Here is a 14,384-nt window from a genome sequence, read left to right on the forward strand (position 1 = left end):
AGCCCATAAACTGAAAGACATAGCTATACATCATGGAAACTTTTTGGGTATTATTCCTTTCTTAAGCAAATTTGATCTTCCGCTTAAAAGTAATTTAGATAAGGTCACCGAGAAGAGTCATATACGAGGAAGTAAGCAGGATAGTGGTCGCATAACTTTTACTAAACACGATGAATTTTGTTTTGAATGCTATCAACACACTTGTCAGAGAAGATATTTCGAAAGAAGTCTCTCAAGCTTCAATATTTTCTGTTCTATTAGACACTACTCAAGATATAGTAGTTTCAGGCCAGTGCTCTGTTGTTTTACGGTATGTTGTTAAAATGGTTGTTAAACAAAGTATTATTGTCATTGTAAAATGCATATCTACCACAGGCCAGTGTCCTTGCGGTTTACTGCTGGAAATTCTGCAGAAGTTGAACCCTGATATTAAGAAGTGTATTTGAAATTCAACCGATGGCTCAAGTAACATGCAAGGACAATATTCGGATTTTTTCAATTCACCTATGATCAGTTACACTGTAATTCAGTTAATTTTAAGTTTAACGGCCCTTTTAGCAGTGAGGCTATATGAGACGAGAATACTGATTTACGGGAAATCCAAAGCACATGAGCTCCCGCCAGGGATCGAACCCAGGTCTCCCACGACAAAGGCGCATACGCTAACCGCTTAACCACTAAGAAACTCAGTTATACGTGTGGTGTTACGCTCATATACTCAATCATGTCATATGTGATCTGACAAAAAATTGTATTGATTCTGTGTCATTGTTCTGCTGAATGACTGCGATATTTATGCGTGAGTCTTATCAGCGAATGGACATTTGGAAGATCAAATGTTAACAAAGGCGTCTTTCAGTTATGGCGGAAACAAGATGGTAGAAAACACACTGTTTTTCAGAAAAAGTTTGGTCATTTTTCGAACCCAGAAAGTGCTTTGTATATAGAGTTGACCATAATAATTAAGAAAATTGCTTCTACAGAAAATATCAAACCAAAAGCTAGGTGTAAAGCGAAAGGATATATAAAAGATCTTCTCAAGTTCAAAACAACTCGGACAGCACAAATGTTCCTTAAGATATTTCAAGTGACGACCTCTATGTCAAACTATCTCCAAATAGAGGGTGCTGCTAGTGTAGTCCTATAGGATGGTGCAGACTACTCTGTTCCAAGTGAAAGAGTAGAGAGATGATTTTGAATCCGTTAAGAATGCAGCATTAAGCTATGCAGAATGGGCCAATAACAAATTTGAAGACTTAGAACGTGATTTCTTTTCTTTTTTTTCTGTTGACCTGTCGACAATTCGCCTTCAGAGGTGGACAAAGATTTTCCTGTGAATATGAATATGAAGCTGCTTCTATCCAATGACCAGGTACTGCATCGAAGCATTCAACACAATATTGGACATGGTAGTTTCGAGTATTTCTTCAAGATTCAAGAAACAATGTACTTTATGGATTATTTGGAACCTAGACACTTCAACCAAGTAACAGAACTTCCAGACGTGCCTTTCGATAAACTTACATATTTTCTAAAAAACTTCAGTAAAGAAGTTTCCAAGGATAATATAAATGTATTCTCTTGGACTTTTGAAGGACGTGGATATCCTTGAAAGTCAGTCTTGATGACGAGCACAACCGAGGAAAAAATGACTGTCCTGATGGTGCAAGTGATTCAGAATTAGGAGAAAATACATTTGTTTTCAAGGAAAGCGAATACAAAACGTGTTGCAAATTGTCCAATGTGCTGCTTTTTAATTTGGTGGAATTGTAAATTTTGCAGTAATACTTATCCAGGTTTCCAGCATACAAATTTTTATTGACTTTGCCCGTAACTCAGTTAACATGTAAAAGAAATTTTTCAAAACTTAAATAAACTGAAATACGTTAAAAATAGGCTAACGAGTACCATGTCTCAGGAACATTTGGAAACATTTATGTTGATGTCTATTGAAAAAGATTTATTAAAAAATATTTCGAATGCAAAAGTGATAGATACAGTAGCATCAAAAACTAGTACACTAAAACATCTGCTAATTTTGTAATATAGTATACGTTCTCCTTGAACTTCATATAATATTTTGAACAATTCAAAATAATATACTGATGAAAGAATATCATGTTTTAATTGTCAATTGTTAATACTATTGACTTACTGTAGAAAGAAAACTGTGCAACTTGATTTGTGACATTGAGATACTGGTGGTGGTGGGAGAAAGCGCCCGCGCCCCTCTAATAATACCTATCCGTCCCTGGTCCAAAGCCTGGATAAAGTGTGATGGAAATCAGCAGATATTAAAATATTACATATGCAAGATTCTTGCTGGTATTGGTCTGGCGAGAATCTTGCAGGTATAGTCTTGGTGTTGCGAGAATCTTGCAGGCATGGTCTTAGTCTTAGCCTTAGTTTTAGTCTTGGTCTTGCATCGGTACTTTTCTCACCACCAATCTGTTCAACTTTTAACCTTATTTTGGCCGATATATATATACTTATATGCTGTCCTATCAAGTGGTACGTTTTGTCGCCTGTCATTATTTGATGGCTGATTGGAAGACTCTTCGCAAGTAGCCCTCCAGTCAAGTGGTACGTTTTGTCGCTTCTCATTATTTAAAGTGTTTTTAGAAAACCCTTCACAAGCATCCCTCAGGGTAAGTGGTACGTTTTGTCGGTGGTACGTTTTGTCGCTAGTACGTTTTGTCGCGTATTCTACAATTTCTTCACAGTCAAATCTTCAATAGCTGTGTGACTGATAAGAGCATACGAAATGTCTAGATTGACGGTGCGCAGGTAATGGTAAGGTTGGGACCAGTTCAGAATAGAAACAGGTGAACTGAGAGTCACGTGCCGAAGGCAACGCATGATATGGCACGCGGAGAAAGACTCAGAAAAGGTAGTTAACAGCTGACATGTGCGGTGAAGTAGTAGACAACGGCCTTGAAGAGCCACGTCTTTAATACCTAACCCTCCTACTTGCTTGGTCATACAAACAGATCGACGATGAACTCGCAGTGTTGATTGATACCACAAAAAGGCAAACAGATGTTTGTTAAGTGTGTTTGCGTCTGAGACAGAAAGCGGAAAAATCTGCATTATATAGTACAATAGACTGAAGGCAAAAATATTTAAGAAGGTCGCTCGCTCATGTAATGTAAGATTGCGAGCTTTGTGTTTATAAAGCAAGTTAATGACCTTAGGAACAGCCACTCCATATGTTGCCTGAATAGATGCTTTGATGTTGGTATGCCAAGTAATGCCGAGAATTTTATGAGTGTTAACAACAGGGAAGGGGGAGACAAAAGGGCACGAAGACTTATCATTCAAAACAAGTAATTTGGTTTTCGTGGGATGTAATTCCGCACCAGACAGTTGACTAAATATCTGGAGATTAGTAAGAATAGTATCTAAATCGCGCTGGGAGCGAAAGAAAAAGCAAATATCATCTATGAAACTCTGAACTTTAATAGTAGCCGGAGGAACACACAATCCCGTCATTTCATTCCGGATCTTATTCAGAATCGGCATAACGGCAATGCTGTAAAGCATGGGGGACAAGGGACAGCCCTGAATTAGCCCCCGGTTAATTGGAAAGACCAGCGTTAAGGCTCCGTTCAGTTTAATTTGGGCAGTACGCTTAGAGTATAACGTCTTAAGCATATTTAAATATACTATCCCGAAATGAAGTCTCTCAAGAACTGTGAATAAGTACTGATGGCTTAGTTTATCGAAGGCCTGAGAAAAATCAGTACTCAAAAGCGCTGCATTGAATTTCGGACGACTTTCAAAATAAGCGATCGTGTTCCTAATATTCGATATAACCAGATATGTAGGATGTTGCTGATCGTGACCAAATTGTTCCGGTAACAGAATGGAACTTAAAGTATTACGTAATCGAGCAGCGAGAACTTTTGCGAGAAGTTTATAATCACAACATGCGAGACTGATAGGTCTAAATTGGTTGATGCGTGTACTCTTGGGCTGCTTAGGAATGATCACTATAATACTGTGCGTAAATGTTTTGCCGACTTGTAAATTAGAACGAAAGGCATTAAAAAGTTCAGTAAAAAAAGGAACGAAAAGATCTGGGAATGTCTGGTAAAATTCGTAAGGTAGGGAGTCAATGCCACTAGATTTATTCTTTTTTGCCTGGAGGAGGGCATGCTGAATTTCTGCTTCAGTAAAGGGAGCATCAAGCTCTGCTTGGAGTGCAACTGGGAGAGGGTTCAAGGTATCGAAAACACCGTCATTACTAGCTGGAACATCATGGTTGCGATATAAATCAGCAAAATAGCGCACAAAGGATGGAATAATATTAGTTCCTTCATATAAAACACCTTTATCATCCAGTATATTATGAATAATCTGTTGCTTGCCTCTGCGACGTTCAGCACTGATATGTACAAGACTCGGAGGCTCAGTGGGTGACATTGATGAGATTTTGCTGCGAACAGTAATACCGTAGAGTCTTTTGCGGTTTAATGTTAACAAGAAAGCCTTTACCTGTTTCATTTGTGGAAGTACAGGTTCACCCTTAAGGAATGCCGTATGATAGTCGCGTAGAAGCTGAGAGTAGTAATTATATTGTTCATGGAATCGCTGTGACCGATCTCTGCTGTATTCTTTACAGATTTGTTTCAAAGCTGATTTGCCCCGTTGTTCCCACCATTGAATAATATTGTTCCGTCGCAAAAGTTCCTGATTAATTTCTCTCCAGCGTTGGCGTAGCAACTGCTGGAATTCTGGCTCAGAAAGGATGTCGGTATTGAGGTGCCATAAGCTATTGTGGTTTAGAAGCTTTCGAAGCGGTAGCTGGATAGTCATAACTAGCCCTATGTGATCCGAAAAACAAACAGGAATCCTTTCCACAGATTGCACATGTGGAAGTAATGACCGTGAGATATAAAAAGAATCGAGGCGTGAAGATCCAGTGGCGTAGAAAAAAGTGTGTCCAGGATTGTGGGGATGAAAATGACGCCAGACATCACATAAATTAAATTGGTTAATCACCTGTAATAAAGTAGGGCAGAAGTTCGAAGTAGAAGTGGAATCTTGAGCGGAAACTATACTGTTATGATCTCCACCCCATATAATCAAACGAGAACTGTCATGTAAGGCGGAGGCTACCTCGGAATTAAAGAAATTATGACGTTCACGCCGTCTGTGTGAACCTGCAGGGGCATACGAGGTACAAAACCGGACATTGGCCACATTTCCAGTAATAATCCGGCCGGTGGGATGTTTGTATAACTGTTCAAATTCTAAATCATTACGAAATATAAGTGCAGTACCCGTGCCGTTAACAGTTTCGTTAGAAAAAAAAGTGTGCTGATAAAGGCCTTGAAGGTCGGTCAAGGTCACTTCCTGAGCAAACAGTATATCAAGAGAATAACATTTAATGAAATCCAAAACAGCACTTTGCTTGGTAGGAGATGTTAGACCATTAAAATTGACCGTTCCTATTTTAAAAGAGTACATTAAGAGCTGCAAGGAAAGGCTCGGTGTGGAGGAAAAGGCACACACAAAAAAACCGGCAGGCCCAAGGAAAGCAGCAAAAAGATGCAATATTAACAAAAACAAAAGTCCCAAACAGACCACTAGCATACTCTCACTGCGTAGCGGGTCTGTCCAAAGTCTCGGGGACACCCTCCCCATCATTACATGTAGTAGCATCTAATTGAGACATCTGTCGTAATCTAGTGCGGGTTAATCTACTGGTCGAATCATAGGTCTTCCCGGTCACTTTCAGAACTTTCCCAGTATTCACCTCGTGACTGGAACGTTTCTTCTTTTTCAGTTGTTCACTAATAGGGGGTTCAGGAATATCATCAACACTGGATGTAGGCGTAACTGGGGAACCACTACCAGTCGAGTCGAGCACATCGGAGAGAGGAGGCACCGTGTCAAGGGAATCACTAACAACAGGTTCCGGCCGAGCAGTTGCTGAAGTATCGAAAGACATTGGCTGGGGTCCGGGACACTCAGTCTTATCATATAAGTCACCTACCTTATTTGCGTCGGGGTTAACCTCAGGAAGAATTTGGCTGGCCGTACCTTAGTCATGAACCGGGACCTGTGAGGATGTATCACTTGGTCGGGACACAGAAGCTGCCTCGCAGGGGGCTGGCGGGGTAGAGTAATCCAGAGTTGTCTGCATGGTAGTAGTAGCGGGCCCGCTTTTTGTCGGCAAAACCGGAAACACACTATAGTTGTGAATAGCAGGCGCATCCTTCAGTTGTAGGATAGGTCGAGCAATTCGGCTACCCAAAGTAGAAATTCCAGAAGGATCACTGGACCGATGATCGAAACGGGCGCTAGATGTTCGGCGATCACATTGGGACACCAAATGCGTTTCACTGTCACACCTCGCACAAGTTTTTGTCTGTCCGGGATACGTCACCCAACAACGAAGAGAACTCAGAGTAATATAGGAAGGGATATTCTTTTTTAAAATCATTTTCACAACTTTGCGGCCAGTACGTACTTTATAATAATGACCATCAGTATAAAGTTCGTCACTAACGCTAAGAATTTCACCATAAACTTGAAGCACTTGTTTCACTTGGTTATCAGAAATTTCCATAGGTACCGCGTGGATACGTACCAATTTAATTGTATGAGAAGCCGAGTCAAGCGGAAGGTTGTACGTACCTTCTGCATCTTCATACGTTACTTTATTGTCAAATTTAGTAATGATCTGTTCACAGAGCTGTTGAGTAATTAATTTGATATATAGAAGTTTACGTGGAAAGTCTAGTTCAATACTTAATACGGCATCTTGTGCAAGATCAAAAGTGGTTCGTATCCACTCATGGAGCGAAATCGAATTGGGGACTTTGGAGACAGGTTGAAAACTAATACGAAGAGTGTTAAGCCTAATATTGGCCATCGTAATCATTCGTAATTTTGCACTTCACTTAACAAAAACGGGGAGAAATCACCCAAATCAAGTGGTAAGCTCACTCTGCTGAAGTCCAGAAAGCACAGCAAAAACTCACAAAAAAAAACTATCACTACTAACAGAATCAGCACCAAGGCGCGAGCAACTCAGGACGTGTTGCCTCGACGAAAACTCAGGCGCAACTAACCACTGAGCCACAGCGCCCCCACTTAAAAGAGAAGAGTTAGATACACATTTAGCAATCCCTAATTTTGAGAGATGAAATTCAGCCTTTGAGCTCTTCATTAACAAAGTCAATAAATATTTTACGAGTTTCGAAAATTTCTTGTAACGAGAAAAGAGTGATCATTTCTACAAAATTCAAATTCCTCTTTCTTATCCTAGAAAGTGGCAAATGCAAAGATACGCTTAAGTTCCAGGTGTGAAATTTGGTACATAAACATACTAGTAGAATATCCGTTCTTCGCACGGGGAGGATACGTCTCATTTTGGAAATAAAGGGCTGAATTTGGATTTAACCGGCATCAGAAGTATTACTGTTCGTCTTATCGACCCTCAACATTATGGATTCGACACTAATATCGGTCATTTTCGATCATTTTTTTAAATATCTACCTCCTCCCCTTCCCCTAAGTTGTACCGTCAAAGTGAAATGACAAAAACTTATCCCAGGCTCAAACCTCATCTATGTTGAAAATTTGATCGAGATCGATCGGGTGGTTCAAGAGGTACGAAATCACAAATCTAGTAAGTTTCATTTTTATTTATGTAAATAGATAAGTTCTTAATTAACAATAAGAAAAAATGTTTCATCTCTCAAAATAAATATGCTCCTAAGAGGACTATTTTGTTTGCGGATTTTCCTTCCTCTTTTTTATTTTGGAAGTGCCAAATGTAAGGATTTGGTTTAGGTGGAGACGTGAAATTGGGCAAATTAGCTTTTAATTAAAAGTAAGAAAGTTCGCATTTCATTGGTACTAAACACTCCGTCCCAAAGGGTGAAAAGGAGATCATTTTCTGTATTATCCAAATTTTCTTTGTTTATTCAGAAAATGCCCAATCTAAGGAGCTTCAAGTTGAAGGTCTGAATTTCGGTATATGGACTCTTAACTAAAGGTAAGAAATACATATTTGACAATTTCTGGATACCCCGCTTTATATTTAATATTAAATCCAGCTATAAGGTCCAGAAGGGGTAATTTGGATAAGAGCGTATCGACTTATTTCCGGTAAAATGAGATATACATATTTTTTGCAAGTTTGAGCATGTCCGCATATGTTTAGGTGGTGTTAAGGAAATATCTCTGCTCCGTAGCGAACGCCTGTTTCCAAAAATATTGTGTGAATACATTGATTAATTGGATAACGGCGTTTGTTTTTCTGCTCTCCTAAAAAATTGAAGAATTGCTAGTTATGTCCTTATCCAAATTTACCCCTTTTTTCCTTTCGCAAAATCAAAAGGAGTACGAGTTATCTTTGCCGAACAAGACGGAAATCAAATCAGTGACAAAGGAAATTTAATTCACAACAATCACACCTCCTCCTGAAATTGCCCAAAATTTAGCAATCTATATTTTCCGGCAAAATAATAATAATAATAATAATAATAATAATAATAATAATAATAATAATAATAATAATAATAATAATAATAATAATACAGCAATAATTATGGGAACTAACCTCATAAGAAATAGTCTGTGTAACCGCTCGCCTCCTAACAAAGAACATGAAGAATTACATAATCAACTTACAAAAAAATCTAAAATATTTAAATTTCTATTTGTTTATTCAGAAAGTGTTCAATATTAGGACAGCTTAAGTTGGAAGTGTGCTCTTCGGGTACACAACCAATCATTTAAAAATACGAGATTCGTACGCGATTCAGCATTTTCGAAATAGCTATCAATATTTGAAGGAGAAAAGAAGGACAATATCTACAATATGCAAATCCGCGGTTTTATATTTTTTTCCATCTAATTCTTAATTCCCGTGCGCAGGAATGACACGTATGTTAGAATTGATATAATTTAGTGACCATTTATTTGATTATACAATGATTCTCCTTGCCCTCCGTAGCGTCGCTTTAGGTTTTGCTGGGGGAGGCGCAGAACTCTCTGATATATTTAAAGTTTTACGCTTTCCATTAGTTTGTTATTACGGTATTGATTACAATGTAGTTCTGTACATTTCAACTCTTGTGGAGGGGAAATTACCCGCCTGCCCTCCTCAAATCACGTCTCCACTTATGCGAAACACTAAAGAATTAGTTTCTAGGATGAATATCTTTCCATATTGATTTCTGTTCTGTGATTAGACTGCACAGTCAGGAGCGCCATTTCAGATTTGGCTTGCGGCGGCAAGAACCCATGATATAAGTAAAATTTCGAGTTTTTCACTGATTCACTACTATTGTATTGATAAAGTCTATATAAAACTCAAACTTAGAGGGGAATTGGCCCTCCCTGCTACCCCTAAATGACACCCCTGTGTACAGTATTAGGGTTCAGGATCCCTTCTAACACCAAAGTTATCTAAGACCTGGACCTACTGCTTAACATGGAATTCGAACCACATGAGCTCCCGTCGGGAATGGAACGTGGGTCTCCAGCAGAGTAAACATTAGAGACAAGAGTAGAAGGAATTGTGATTTTTTCTAATATATACGTATGTTGCTATAATATATTTATAAATTTCTTGCATTCAAATATGAATGCTCTTTGTCAATAAAATATAGATTATTTATTTACAAAAGAAAGAAAGAAAAAGAAACAGCTAGCGTGGACAGGATTCGAACCCATGTTAAAATAGACGTTGTTATGCAATTCCACTACATTACACAATAGACCGGTCATACCGGGGATACTTGCCCGGGTTGAATGGTTCATCGGTGCGGGCGAGTAATTAATATCATACCTATGGTAAGTAAATGATTTCTATTGTGGGATATAGGATATTAGCTTTCTTCTTAGGTTAGTAAAATTTTGTTGCTTATTTGTATCCTTGCACTAGACCCAGAACGCATGTCAATTAAACTAGACTTTCTCTAATCAAACCATTCCTTGAAAAGAGAAGTGCAGGATTACTGAGAACGTCTGAAATTTAGTTTTTAACACATAAAATACTGTACTTTATTAAATCTAACTTTACATACTTTATCATAAAAAGATGGAAAACTTAGTCCTTAAGTTTCTACATAGAGTATCGGTTACGATTAAACATTCCAGAATTTTCAGTTGTCACCATGAAGATGGTCGACGGCGACATGATTTATCACACAACCTCTTTACAAGCAACAATTAAGGGAAGCCACAGTAATACTGTATGTACTTTTCCGCAGTTACTGTATGAACAAAACGATCGTCGATAGAGGCGACGTTATGCGACAGAGCCCTATTGTGGCGCCGGATTACTGAGAGATCGGACTACTGAGGGCCGGAGTAACTACAGTACAGGGTATTCTCTTGTGTTTGCTTCTCTTACAATTTTGTTCACGGTATACATTTCAGTTCTATAGATTTTAATCTTGTATCAAGTGGTATTCTAGTCTTTCATTTTCTTTTTGGTCATATTTCATTAATGTTTTCTACATAATACTTGAATATTTAGTATTACTTGAAGGGAATACCCGGATCATCTATATCTATTTGAGAATACGGATGTTACTCTGTAACAGCATTGAAAGAAAATAGATTTCCCTTGTAAGAAGATTTGAGGGACGTAAGGATCTAGGTTCAGCTTTTTGGACTTAGACTCTGAAAGGCAGTTGTTAGGTTGTTTTTGTTACCACAAGTGCCGAATGCAAGCTGTTTTAATTATTTTATTTTAAGATAAGTATTCTTGAATCTTACTTGACACTGGCTGATAATCAACACAATTTTGTTACTAACCTGAAATTCTATAATACAGCGCACACAACATGAACAACAGGGTAATTTAAGTACTCAGTGCTAACTAAAATAGCTTCAAACAGCAGGTGCGGAGTTCCTTAGTTCGATGGTCCCAAAGAACACTACCAATTGATGCGGCTTTATGTAGAAGACAACTCAGCTCAGGAGTATATCTTCGTTCTAAGTAATGTAGCAATTGCTGCGTATCAAAACTACCGTACAACTGTTTGCTCATCTGTTCAATGTATTTGATTCTCATGTCAGTTATAGTTTATTTGTGCAACGTAACAGATACATTGTATCTGAAGTACTTTGTCTTGATGTAGCAGACATCTTACCCAAGATGCTTTGTATCTCTGCACACTAGTGAAGACACAGTGTGGCATTCATAGATTTGTCTGTAAGTGGTAGCAATTTTCGCTGTGTAATGAAGCAGACTCCTCGCATCGAAACAGAGTTGCTTTGTATCTCTCTGTGTGGTGTGTTATAGACCTCCTTTTAGAAGTACATTTTCTCTGAAGTTTGTAGCACAAGTATCTTATTAGAAATAGTTTCATATAAGTGCGATGTTGTGCACACATTACATCAGAACTAGATTTGTGTCTTTGTGCGATGTAGAAGACTCACTTTAGTATAAGAAGTACATTTCCTCTGTATGATAAAACAGGCATATCAGAACATTTTTCTCTCTGATGATGTAGCAGACGTCTAGATCAGAAAGTAGAAGTAATTTTGTATATTCATGCGATGTTATAGACAGGTCGTGTGAGAAGTATACTTGTCGCTCTGAGGTGCTGCAGAGACCTTGTATCGATATACTTTTCCTCCGTGCGATGTAGCAGACACACAGTATCAGAAATAGCTTTGTTTTTCTGTGAGATATCGTAGACACATTGTATCAAATGTAGGTTTGTCCCTCTGTGCTATTTTAAAAGTACCTTAGTAACAGAAGTAAGTTTTTTCGTGAGCGATGAAAAAGACACTTCATATCGAAACAGATTTGTCTCTCCCAGCAATGTATCAGATGCCTGGCAGATGCCTCGTTTCTATATCTATGCGACGTTATAGACAGGTATCAGAAGTAGATTTATTTCTCTGTGTGGCGCTGAAGCAGATACCATGTAGTAAGAAGTACTTTTTTTTTCAATCGTGTGGATGCATTGCGTCCAGTGATGAAAATTTTCCAATTCATAAAAACATACTCCACTTATTCCTACATCGTTGTTTATCCGAGATGTGACGTGGTAAATTTTTTTCTCTAATTTTCCGGAAACTTTTCCGTTCTAAAATTGTTAAAAAGTGAAAGCTCGTTTAAAGAATCTGAAAATTTTCATGGCTCAGACAATTTTCAGTACTGTGTAGGAACAAGTGAAACAATTCTTCATGAATCGAAATATTTTCTGTCTTCTATGGAAAAATTGAAAAACTTTTTATGAGTCGAAGAACTCATCATTTTGAAGCAAAAAGTGAAACAACTTTTTTTTTGAATCGTAAAGATTTATTGCTCTGTAAAAACAAGTAAAGGAAATTTTCATGGATCGGAAAATTTTCATTGCGATGTAGAAACAGTGGGAAAACTTTCATAAACCGGACAGTTTTGGATATTATGTATAGTGATGTTAGGTCTAAAATTTTCCACTATATTTAACTGCACAATGAGATATAAAATTTAATTCCTGTAGAGGAAAATTAGACAGCAAGAACCTATAATTTTCCAATTAGCTTTCGGGAACCAGAAGATGCTCTAATATTTCAAGTTGGGAAGTAAAAATTTAGACTGTTTCTCTCTCTCTTTCTGTCTTTATGTGTGTGTGTGTGTGTGTGTGTGTGTGTGTGAAGTGCAGGGAACGTACATCGAGTTCCTAGAGAACAAATATCCCATTCCAATGTTTAAAATTTAACAAGAAATCGAAAACAAACCTTTGTGAATTCATCAATTATTTGAAAAATAGAAAATTCCACTATTTCTTCACATATAGGCCTGCCTATGTAATGAAATAACTACATAAAAGTTCCTTTTGAAGATTATTTTTGTAACAGAAAATAAGAAAAAATAATTTTATTATGTTTAACACTCGTAAATCATAATTTCAATATTAGAATTTTGTATAATCAACATCTTAGAGCAGATATTTGTATTGTAAAACCACCATTATTATGTATAAAAATGTATTGGAAATAATGACGATTCGATAGAACAAGTACATAGGGCCTACACATATAAAAAAGAAATATGATTTTTTTTTACTTTGTAAATTAAAATGAAATTACTTGTTGCTTTTAGAACGCAGTAATAATAGTGCAGCTTTTTATGTTTCTTTTATTATTTTATTGGAAGAACAACTACACAAATCAGCTTCCTTATTAGTTATATTGATCGCTTTCTCTTCTGAATGAATATATGAAAAAATAAATGTTTATTTCCAGAAAATGGTCAGTATTTGTTTTTATGAGTTACTTAAACTCGAATTTTGGATAGTCAAAAATTTACAGTAGGCAGTTTATATTATCTCTACTTACTTATAAATGTTGCAGTATGTAAATCTAGAAAAGTATTAAAGCTATGAGAAAACTTCGTCTTACGCGTATATAATTTTGTGATATCAAAGGTGAATTCTGAGGGAAGAAACGCATTGAAGTTTTTGAAATATTTTTGAAATGAAGAATCGTTAGATTTTCACTTCATGAAACTTTTTAAGACAATATTTATTACCAATAAATTTTACGGCTAACCAACGATGTACGAAAAAGTTAAGTATGTACGAAAATATACATCACTTTTAATAAATTTAAATTCTAAATAATAGAATGCGATATTTGTACTCTACAAATTCGATGCATGTTTTTGGCACTTTACATATATATATACATATACACAGAGAGAGAGAGAGAGAGAGAGAGAGAGAGAGAGAGAGAGAGAGAATTGAGTTGATTTTGAGTTTAACGTCCCTTTCAACAGCGAGGCTATATGAGACGGGACCAACTCATTAACGTGGAATCTGAACTACATGAGCTCCCGCCGGGAATCGAAGCAAGTCTCCCATGCCAAAGGCACATATGCTAACCGCTTAGCAACGAAGGATCTCGCAGAGCGAGAGAGAGAGAGAGAGAGAGAAACACTATGTAAATTTTTACTTTCCAACTTGAAATATTAGAAAATTTTCCGGTTCCCGAAAGCTAATTGGAAAATTATAATTTGTTGCTGACTAACTTTCCTCTACAGAAATTCAATATTATAGCTCAATGTGCAGTTAAATATAGTGGAAAATTTTCCACTTAACATCACTATATATAATATCCAAAATTGTCCGGCATATGAAAAGCTTTTTACACTTGTTTCTATATCGTAATGAAAATTTTCCTATCTATGAAAATTCCTTTCACTTGTTTCTACAGAGCAATAAAACTTTCTGATTCACAAAACGTTGTGGCACTTTTTGGTTCAAAATGTTGAAAATTTTTCGACTTATAAATAGTACTTCAATTCCTCCATAGAAGACAGAAAATATTTCGATTCATGAAAAATTGTTTCGCCTGTTCCTAATAGTACTGAAAATTGTCTGAGCCATGAAAATTTTCAGATTCTTTAAACGATTTTT

Source organism: Thermobia domestica, chromosome 12, assembly GCF_964235325.1.
Source record: "Thermobia domestica chromosome 12, izTheDome1.hap1.1, whole genome shotgun sequence".
In the NCBI taxonomy this organism is placed as follows: domain Eukaryota; kingdom Metazoa; phylum Arthropoda; class Insecta; order Zygentoma; family Lepismatidae; genus Thermobia; species Thermobia domestica.